This window comes from Benincasa hispida, chromosome 5 (genome assembly GCF_009727055.1).
Source record: "Benincasa hispida cultivar B227 chromosome 5, ASM972705v1, whole genome shotgun sequence".
Taxonomy (NCBI): Eukaryota; Viridiplantae; Streptophyta; class Magnoliopsida; order Cucurbitales; family Cucurbitaceae; genus Benincasa; species Benincasa hispida.
The window spans coordinates 43,491,221-43,502,831 of record NC_052353.1 but is presented as its reverse complement, the minus strand read 5'-3'; the positions used below and the strand labels follow the sequence as shown (position 1 = coordinate 43,502,831).

General features: G+C 34.9%; 1 pseudogene; it reads right to left on the bottom strand.

Annotated features, from left to right (window-relative positions):
• Positions 1–1,891: 1,891 nt before the first annotated feature.
• On the bottom strand, positions 1,892–7,627 carry LOC120077348 (annotated as a pseudogene).
• Between the last annotated feature and the right edge of the window lie 3,984 nt (positions 7,628–11,611).

Sequence of the window (11,611 nt, the reverse complement as noted above, 5' to 3'; positions counted from 1 at the left end):
CACATATAGTAAATCCCACCTTAGGTTATGTATTGATCATGCATCATCTCTTTATTGTAATTGTTATAATTTAGAGAAGCATGATTTTGTTATGTAAGAGTATGCTCATACATCATATAATATAAGAGTTATATTTATACATGCATAAAAAGCATTGACATGCATCATCTTTATATTATAATTTTTATAGTATAAGGGTGAATGATAGCATGTTTGTTTGGTTATTACACGCAATATAAAAGTTATATAGTAATGACCGGATATTGAATGAAGCATGACACATAGGTTACTTTATAATTGTTATAAATGCCTCGTTATGCGCAATTTTTTTTAGTTGTTTCTTTTTAAGAGTTAAAGAAAAATTAGAACTAAAAGAAATAAGAAAGACAAGCATGCTCACTTAGATTTAATTTATGTTTTAAATGTTTAAAACTTGGATCACATAGACCTAAGATCACGGTTCTAATATGATTAGCAACCCTAAGGCTTTAATCTTTTAATCAGTTTAATAAGATTAAATTGGCTAATACAAGGTAAAGTGTAGCAAATCTATCTATAAGGGACCTTTTGTCTAAGGCGAATTCTGTCTAGGATGGGGTATTTAAGTTGACGGAAACGTAACACCCCTACCTGGGAACTTACCTGGAAAGGTGAATTAGATAGATTTGATGCATCTATGCAAGTAAAGGACAGTCCGTTAAAGTGTTTAAATGTGACTACTTAAACTTGTTTATATTTCATAAACAAACATTATTTATGAGAAGACTTTAAAAAGACCACTTAGACTAAAATCAGTAGTCGGATTGTCAAGGTTAATGAATCCCTAGGTAGAACATTCAGTGGGAGGTATTTGGGTCATAAGATGCTTTACTTAAACCTTTTCCTTTTCTCCTAAAGTGTTCACACCTTGAGATCTATCCTCGGCCTCATGGCACCTTTGGCGTGTCCCCCCAACAGATGGTGTTTGGGTAGGTCAATATCAAGATGGATGGAGAGAATGTTCATAGTAAGTGGGAGCGGAATGTGCAACAACATATCCCTCGGTCTCCTTTGTTAGATGGAATAAAGTTACTGCGAATCGCCTCGAGGCACCCTGGGAGTGTCCCCCTAAAGGATGGCAGTTTTGCATGTTTCTTTATTTGATCTCTTGTAAGAGGATAAGGTAACTTAATCTCTTGTCCTAATCTATCTTTTCCCTACGGTAAGCGCATTAGGGCAGGACTCTAGCACCGAAAACGAGGGGTTACACTTACACGGAATAGTTAAATGTTAACGATTTTGGACCGAAAAAAATGGTGGCTGTTAGGTTCAGTTCCAAGAGTTGGTTCTGCCTAATGGTTGAGAATGTTTCATCCTAGTGAAGGGACAACTAATCACCTCACCGGTGGCGTTTGTCCTGACTCACTAGGGCATCATTGCAAAATAGAATTCTATAACTTAGAGTACTTGAAACTATTTTGCAAAACTAATTGGTTTTAAAAGTGGTTTAGCAAAAACTAATCAAGATTCGTTCGTATTTTCAGCAACTTTTTCAAATGGCTACAACCACCTTATCATTGTTAAGCACCGAAAAATTAACTGGCGACAATTTTTCAACATGGAAACATATGATCACGACGATCCTAATCATCGAGGATCTCATGTTCGCTCTCACGGAGGCTTGTCCTCCTATTCCAGCTCGAAATGCTGCTTAAAATGTTCGGGAGGCATACGAGCGATGGATAAGAGCGAATGAGAAGGACCGAGCCTATATCTTGGCAAGTCTTTCTGATGTCTTGGCCAAGAAGCATGAGCCTATGATCTCAGCTCGTGAGATCATGGAGTCCCTGCGGTGGATATTTGGACAACCATCTGAACAGCTTATGCATGAGGCTCTTAAATACATATTCAACTCCAAAATGCAAGAAGGCACCTCTATTCGTGAATATGTGCTAAACATGATAGTCCACTTCAATGTGGTGAAGTTGAATGGGTCTACGATCGATGAGGGCAGCCAGGTTAGCATAATCCTGCATTCTTTGCTGGAGAGCTTCCTGCACTTTGTTAGTAATGTGATTCTTAACAAAGTGAAATATAACATTACAACTCTCCTTAACGAGTTGCAGACATAGCAATCTTTACTGAAAAGTAAGGATAGGCAGAAGGGTGAGGCAAATGTTGCTTCATCCTCAAGGATTTTCCACCGCATTCGGTCGATGACCGCAACTTCTTATCGATGACCGCAACTTCTCATCGATGACTGCATTCGGTTGACGACCGTAACTTCTATGCGATGGATGCATGCAGCTGATTACTGCAACATCCATGCGTCGAGCGTATGCGTTCGCCTTTGCAATGGAAGATTTCTCCGCATACGGTTATCTTTACGATAGTCTGGCTTCCGCGTATGCGTTAGCTACAAAAATAAACACTTGAGCGCATAAAAACACATAATATTAGGGTCAGTGAGGATTTAGGTGCTGATCGACGCAAAACTCAAATTTTCATAAATTTCAAGTATTATCACCACATTTTCTACTTGTTAGTCCTCATATTCTAAATAAAAGGCTTATAATAACTGACATTTCTACCAGTTATCACACCCCCAATCTTAGAATCATGCTTGTCCTCAAGCATGCCTTATACTTAAGAAATTCAAAATTTATCCTTTAGTTTTCCTTTGCGATGACCAACCTTTTCACAATATAATTCACCCATACTTCTAACCTTGGTAGCAACGTTGTCCTCCACTTCGGCTGCTTCTTCAAAAAGATCTTTTCTAAATTTAAATCCGGCAAGCCTTTGCTCAAAAATTTTTTATTCATTACCCACAACTTTGTGTTTAGCTTTTAAGAATGTGTTCGTTCAAAACAATTCAAAACTTTGTGATTGCTTATTCGAATGCGACATTGAACCTGATTACGCTCTTCGTTTTGGCTTGCCCCCACGTGTGTCATGCGGGCATCCAACTTTGGTTGCATTCCATATTCAAATCAACTCTTGTCTTGCTTAATTTGGCTTGTGCTGGATAGAGGAGTTGTGCTTATGCATTGATCTTGGCAACTTACCTTCGTTTTGGCTTGTCCCCACGTGTGTCATGTGGACATCTAACTATGCACAACTTAACTCTTATCAACATGGATTTCCCCATTGCGTTGACAGTGGAGTTGTTATTCTCAAAATTCTCTCTTTTTTTTTTTTTTTTTTTTTTTTTTTGAAAAATGATCGCAATGGTTGACATGCGTCTAAAACTGCTTCTAGCTCATGCGACAGATAGCCTTTCTATCTCGGGGTCCACATTGACTTTCGGTGTATGGCCTTCACTCAAATATTGTTTGCAACTTGGTCGCACAAGCTATAATATGCCCAAGACTAAAAGGGTGCCTGCAAAAACACAAAACTTAACAAACTATTAGCTGCCCAATCCCCAACAACGACGCAAAAAATTTGTTGAGGAAAATTAGGGTGAACGCAATATTTGTGTGTTGCATGTCTTAAGCTATACGTTTATGCCCATGCATTGGAGGTCATGCATTGGAATGAAAAGTATGCATTAATCTATTATGCAATGACCATGCGTTCCAATCACAAGTTTTCTTGCCTTCTCGCCAAGTATAATGAGAACGCAAGTTTCTCGAGTAATCCAAGGTCGAACACAGGGACTTGTAACTTAATAATGCTTGTGAAGCAATGCGTTTGAGGCGATGAATAAAAGTAAAAGGAAGAAGTTAATGGATTACGCACTCCTCCTACTCCTAACTAAACAAATCGAACAATGGAAGACTTGCGATGAGAATTAGTAGATACACAACAACTGTTAACGCAAATTAATATTTAATATCTTAAATCGCTCGAGTAATCCCAGCTCGTCACACTAACGCATCACACACCTCTCGGTGGTCAGCTGCATGACTATATCTCTATAGTGTATGGTTGCGTCGAGCATAAGACCGTGCCCATCTCTAGGAACAATGCATACTTTGCTTTAGTGCTTTTCATCTCTTACCTTCTCAGGCAGTTAAATGCAGCTAATTAGCTCGTAGACAAGCATTGCAACAACCCATAGACAAGCGTTGCTACAACCTCACACCAAGCAAAGAGGATTAATTCACTATACTCGCACAACACACATCTCTCAATCGGTTGCTACATGCGTCCTATCTCTAGGCTACACAATTGAGTATGCGATCACCTTTGATAAATAAACGATGAAGGTAAACAATGATAAAGATAAAGATGATGAAAAAGGTTGCATTGAAGGAATTAAGATATGCATTGATTACGAAATGTCTTAATATCTTAAGCTAAAATGTAATACAATACAGAGATCAGAGAAGAAATGAAAGACTCTATGTCAAGGCTACTGGTGGTGCCATGGATGGATGGTGGAGATGTCTCTCTCGAGCTCTATCTCTAGCAAAAGCTTCGATCGTCACTCGGACTGGTTGATAGAAATGAAGAATCCTCACAGAAAATCTCGCTTATGCTCTCATCTGTGATCGCAAACCTCTGCCTTAAGGCAGAAGTTCGGATCCTTTGAAATGAAGGTCCAAGGGGCTATTTATAGAGTTTAAACGCCGACAACAATCATGATTGCGTTATGTCTCACTGCTGCCTTTGTTGCGGTATGGGCAATGTCACATCATCTTATCTTGTTGATACCCCCAAAGTATGCGTTCGAGCTTGATTCAACTAAGTATCAATGCATTCCACCCATCTTGCGATCACCCTTCTATTATGGTTATAACTCCATAGCCGCAATCTCCAAGCGATGAACGCATTCAATTGATAGCCGCAACATCCATGTGATGACCATATTTGGTCGATGACCGCAACTTCTCATCGATGACCATATTTGCTTGACGACCGCAACTTTTATGCGATGGATGTATGTGGTTGATTACCGCAACATCCATGCGTTGAGCATATGCATTCGCCTTTGCGATGGCAGAATTCTCCGCATGCGGCCGTCTTTGCGATAATCCGGCTTCCGCGTATGCATCCACTTTCTACGTTAGCTACAAAAATAAACACTTCAGCGCATAATAACGCATAATATTGGGGTCAGTGAGGATTTAGGTGCTGATCGAGGCAAAACTCAAATTTTCATAAATTTCAAGTATTATCACCGTAGTTTCTACTTGTTAGTCCTCATAATTCCAAATAAAAGGTTTATAATAATTGACATTTCTGCCAGTTATCAGATGGTGTTAAGGAGGTATAAACGTAAGAGAAATGTCCCGGTGCACCTATTGACTTCAGTTGTATCTTCTCCCCCCCCCCCCCAAAAAAAAAAAAAAAAAAAGAAAAAGAGTAAAATAACTTATTTATTAATACACACAGAATCACTTTCAAAATTGTTCTAATGTGCAAAAGTTATTTGATCGAGTTTTTAGATTTTAATTTTCCTAAAAATTTGGTATCTTCCCTCATCCATCTCAATTTTCATTTCATTAGTTTATTTTCTCCCATTTGTTCCAAATTTTAATTGGTCCAAAATCTTATAACAAATTTTTTACAAAATTATTTCATATTTTTTTTTAATTAAAAAAAATGGTTGCATTTCAAATCATATATATTTCCAAATAATTATATAATTAAATTACACTAATTTAGTATTAACTTACCAAAGATATTAACTAGTTTTTTCTAATTTAAAATTAAAATTTACCGAACACTTCTTTACTTCTATCACAACTGATTTTTCTAGAAGCACAACTACCTGCAATTACAATAATTGATAATGGTATCATATTCCTTTTCTTGCTGTGTTTTGTTTCAAGAAAATAACAGAATAAAAACAAATACGGAATTTTAATAACAGTTTCTTGTTTTTTTTTTTTTTTTATGTATATTTAATTGAAATAAAATTTAGTATATATAATATAGCAACATATATAACCTGCGTTAAAACAAATATAAAACGATTACAAAGATTTTATATTGTTGAATACAATTTTAGGCCAAAGAAAAAAAAAATAAGTATAATAAATTTTATCCTTTCAATATGTGTTAAATTTGATTAGAAATGTCATCAACTTCCAATCAACTAATTCACGTTAAATGGTGTTAATTACATGAATTACTCCGAAATAGAGAAATTTATAAATTGTTTGATGGACAAACTTTGTAAATTGAAATTTCAGTAATCATTGATTTATTCTAAACTCAAAACTCTGAAAATTTTCCTCTTTAAAATACTGTTTTTTAGTTTTCTTAATTTTAATTAATAAGTTATTTAAAATATTGGTAAAAAGTAGATAAGAGAGCAAGGAATTTGAGGATGATATAGGTGTTTATAGGCGTAATTTTCAAAAATTAAAATCAGAAACCAAATAGTTATCAAACAAGGACTAAATAGAAAAATTAGGATAGAAGAAAGGAAAGAAAAGAGATGAAGAAGAGAATAGGGATGAGTATATAAAGGGGGAAGAGAGATGGGAATATGGGTACATGTATGAATATGAAAGGAAAAGAAACAAAATTCTGAGAAACACAGTTTTTGAAACAGATCTTTAACTTTAAACAAGTTTGTATTTTATTAATGGAGAAACATACATAGAAAAAAAATACCACAAAGAAGTGCCATGCATCAATATCAAGTAGATATCATCAAACTTATTTCATTCATAATATGTGTTACATTGTTTAACCCATAGCATCCCACATTTGATTTGGAAGGAAAAACACAGATTGTTTGCTCATAATTTTATTCATACAAACAACTTCATTTTTTTACTAAGGTCACATCACATTCAACAGAAAAGTAAACTAAACAAACCATAAACATGTTGAATCATAGCATTAGGGATTCTTAAAGGTTCCATCAAATTTCTTCACTTGATATTTATTCTCTTCCTTTCCTCTCTGGCTGTTTTGATATAACATTAAGCTTGTGCCTCTTGTATGTCAGCCTCACCCTGGTGAGCATCGATAGAGAGCTCTTTAGCTTCGAGATTCTCAAGATTTGGTAAAAAGCTTTGCCTTGACATTATCAGGATAAAATGTTATACTTGGTCATGATTGTATATCTTTAGTAAAAAGCTTTGTTTTGACTTCATCGGGATAAAATGTTATACTTGATCGTAGTTGTATATCTTTGGTAAAAAGCTTTGTCTTGACATCATCAGGATAAAATGTTATACTTGGTCATGGTTCTATATCTTTGGTAAAAACCTTTGTTTTGATATCATCAGGATAAAATGTTATACTTGGTCGTGGTTCTATATCTTTGGTAAAAAACTTCGTCTTGACATCATCAGGATAAAATGTTATACTTGGTCNTTATACTTGGTCGTGGTTCTATATCTTTGGTAAAAAACTTCGTCTTGACATCATCAGGATAAAATGTTATACTTGGTCGTGGTTCTATATCTTTGATAAAAAATTTTGTCTTGACATTATCAAGATAAAATGTTATACTTGGTCGTGGTTCTATATCTTTAGTAAAAAGATTTATCTTGACATCATTAGGATAAAATATTATACTTGGTCGTGGTTCTATATCTTTGGCTAGCTTTATTTCGATATCATCTAGATCGAACATGGCACTTGGTTGTGGTTCTAAATTTTTGATGTTATTGATAATAAATGGGATACTTGATTGTGGTTCAACATCCTCGATAAAAAAGCTTCGTTTTGGCGTCATCTGGATAAAATGAAACACTTGGTGAGGTTCAATATTCTTGATGAAAAGCTTTCCATCTCCCCGCTTCAAAGTTTGGGCGCAATCATCCATTTTATTCTCAGAAAGAAGAGAGTTTGGATCAGAACGAATAATGTCTTTAATTGCTTCATCTTTGACCAAATTTCTCCAATGATGATCTCTTGGCTCATGCCTTGATTCTATGGTGTTTGCAAACTAAATTCCCCACAAAAGAAGCAAAGAGAAAAAAAATAAGAGAATTATCCAACATGCATCAAATACAATGCACAATAAATGCAAAATTGATTTCATACTTCTACCACATGCAAATGGTTAGAGTTGCATCGATGGAGAGTCTGTTTGAATTAACTCGAGAAAAAAGTATTCTTTTTTAAAAAAAAAAACTCATCTTTATTTAAACACTTTTGATAAAAATTAATTAAAAAACACTTGAAAAATTAGTTTGAGTGATTGTCGGACACTCCAATTTATTCTAAAATGATTTATTTTTAAAATGAAATACTTAAAAATGTATTCCAAACACACCGACAATGCTATTCAAAATTAAAATAAGTGCCTTTAAAAATGTAAGCAGATGAATGTAATAGCTAAATATTACCAACATAAGTAAGAAGAAAGTGATGAAGACAAGCCCCTTCATACTTTCCCGTTTGCTGAGTTCCCTTGAAAAACTCTCCAAATCTTGCTCTATATATAGACATATATTGATATGGAAGGATGAACTTTTACATATCCAAAGATGATCTATAAAACCTTTCCATTTTTTGTTATGGAATAATATTTTAATAATTCAATGAATTAATAGCAACATTGTTCCCATATATTGAAGATTTATTATTATTGTTATTATTTTAGAAATTTTGTTTGTAGCATTAATCTTCAATCAATTTAGAGATCGACGACAGAGAGACAAAGGAGAGAGTGATCAACCGTTTTATGTTTTATGCTTGTGTAGTTTTTCCACTTTTAAAATTTTATAAATATAAGTTCACACCAACGAGTTTTAGGGTTTATAGTAATTTTTATTGTTTCATGCTCTCTCTTTTTTTTTTTTTGTTTTGTATTTTCCCTTTTCACTTTTGTTGTAATTGCACCATCTTTATAATTTTCAAATAAAGTTTAAAATACATATCTTTCTTGGTTTAATATTTTGGTTTAAATTAAAATTAAAAAAAATGAAACTAGGAGCACAATATCTTTTTGTTATCTTTCTTCAACGGAGAAATTTTAATTTAAAAAAGAAAAGAAAAGAAAAATAAATAATATTTTTTAAAATTAAAATTTAGAATTAACCGAATAAACAAATCATCCTATTCAAAATAAATAAAATGTAAAAAAATATTAGTGTAATCAAATAATCCAATCATTGATTTTAAATAAGGAAGGATTATCACTAATCTTTTTAATATTGGTTTAAATCAAGTTTAAAGTTAAGAAGACAATCAAGTCTAAATTAATTAACTAAGAGACAATTAATTATCATGAAATTTGTAATAAATTAGGAAAATATTTTCATTTAATTTAAGGTTTAAAATTAATAAGGTAATCAAATTCTCTTAACTTTTTTAAAATAAGAAAGGATTATCACAATTTAAAAAAAATGGTTCAAATAATGTTTTAAAATGAGAAGATAATCAAATGAATTAAGTAAAGGACACATATCTCTATAAAAAGATTTTTTTGTGTTTTTTTAAATAGAGAAGAATTATCATGATTGATCAAATCATTCAAATAAAAATTAAATTAATTATTTTTAGTTTAGAGACAAATATTTGAATTCAAGGTTATTAGTTTTTAGGCTATGATTTATATTCATTTGTTTTAATTCTAAAAATTAATCCTCCTAAATTCTCTCATAATTGAATTTCTTTCATAGTTTGAATAATTTTAAAATTTAAATAAAATCTCTCCATGTTGTTACCTAATTGGATGATATCTATAGATTTACAATCAATTCTAACAAAAGTAGAAAAAAAAAGTCTATGATCCATATAATTACATATTATTGTTGAATGAGAGAAATTTTAGACCAATCACAAATTGCCATGTCATTTACTAAATCAATGACGAAATTCCAAATAATTTGGGCTCAATTAGGAGTTGACAATTGTCCTGAATTGAAGTTGAAGACAAATTTCGATGACGCCACGTGGTTTTATCATGACCGTTGAATCACATAAATTAATTTGACATAATTTGATATTATTATTTGGGTCAAAGTCCAACTAAACCCAAAAATAGGCTGAATTTAACCCAAATATCAAATCAGACTTAAATCCGATTAATTGGGCTCAAAGGCCAAACCTATGGACCAACCAAGCCCAAGTGCAACTAATTGGGCCCAAAGGCCAGACCTATGGATCGACCAAACCCAAGCCCACCTGTGAACTCTATAAATAGAGAATCTCTCTCATTTTGAGGGGTCAGCAATTCTTCATTTCAGAGAGCTTAAAGGGAATTCTCTACAATCAGAAGACTCCCTTGACTCCTGAAGCTGACCACACCTGAAGACTGAAGTCCTTCGAAGATACAAGCATTCTGAAGACTGAAGTCCTTTGAAGATGCAAGCATTTTGAAGACTAAAGTCCTTTGAAGATACAAGCATTCTGAATACTGAAGTCCTTTGAAGACACAAGGATTTTTCTACATTCAGAGAATTCAGAGAATTCATCAATAAGCAGAAGACTTCTAAGACTTCTGAAGCTGCACTCCTAGAAGATAGAAGACCCTTGAAGACACAAAGACTCTTCCAAGACTTCTACTTCAAGAACGTTCGATGCTTTTCTTCTTCAAGTCAAGCACATTCACCCAACTGAGAGAGAATCAGAGGATCAAGTATTAGAGATCGAACCACATCGCATCAAATCAACTTCAACATCAACACCAACTCAAGTTCAACTCCATGAAACAAGTTTCTCCGAAAGCCTCGTATGAACAAATTGGCATGCCTGGTAGGACATCTCTACCTCTCATCTCTTTCTCAACATCCAAACAATGCAAATGGCACCTGAGAAGATGGCATCCAAGGCTTCCTCTACAAACGACTCATACATGGGACCTGTCACCCACAGCCGCTCAAGATAAGTCATGCAAGATCAAGAACAAAGCTCCCTCATTGCCACAACATCTTGAGGCAAATGACGGAATCCCCACAAAGCAGGGTTGTCATCAAGGAAAACCCCTTGTTTGACAACTCTATTTCTGCCTCTAGTAAGCCGAAAAGAGATTCACCGCCAGATGTGATCTCTGTCATGATGGCAGATGTGACGACAGAAGCGGCCATGCCAGAAATGGAAAGGAAGATTAACTTTCTGATGAAAGTCGTTGAGGAGCGAGACCATGGGATCGCTGCCCTGAGAGAACAAATGCAGTCTCAAGAGGTTGCTGAATCCAACAAGCACCTACGGTCAAAGCAACTGACAAGGGGAAGATCGTGCTACAAGAAAACCAAGGTCGACAGTCAGACTCGGTGGCTTTTCTGTCGGTCCAACAACTACAAGACATGATCATGACCTCCATAAGAGCTCAATATGGAGGGTCGACTCAAACTCCCTTCATGTATTCCAAGCCATACACCCAGAGGATCGACAATCTGAGAATGCCTGCAGGGTACCAATCCCTAAAGTTCCAACAATTCGACGGAAAAGGCAACCCCAAGCAACATATCACCCACTTCGTAGAAACATGCGAGAATGCGGGAACAAGAGGAGATCTACTAGTCAAATAGTTTGTCAGAACCCTCAAGGGAAACACTTTTGACTGGTACACAGGCTTAGACCCTGAGGCGATTGACAGCTGGGAGCAACTTGAAAGAGAATTCTTGAATCACTTCTACAGCACTAGGCGCACTGTCAGCATGATGGAGTTGACAAACGCCAAACAACGGAAGGGGGAGCCGGTCGTCGACTATATCAACCGATGGAGAGCTCTGAGTCTGGATTGCAAAGATCGACTCACCGAATTATC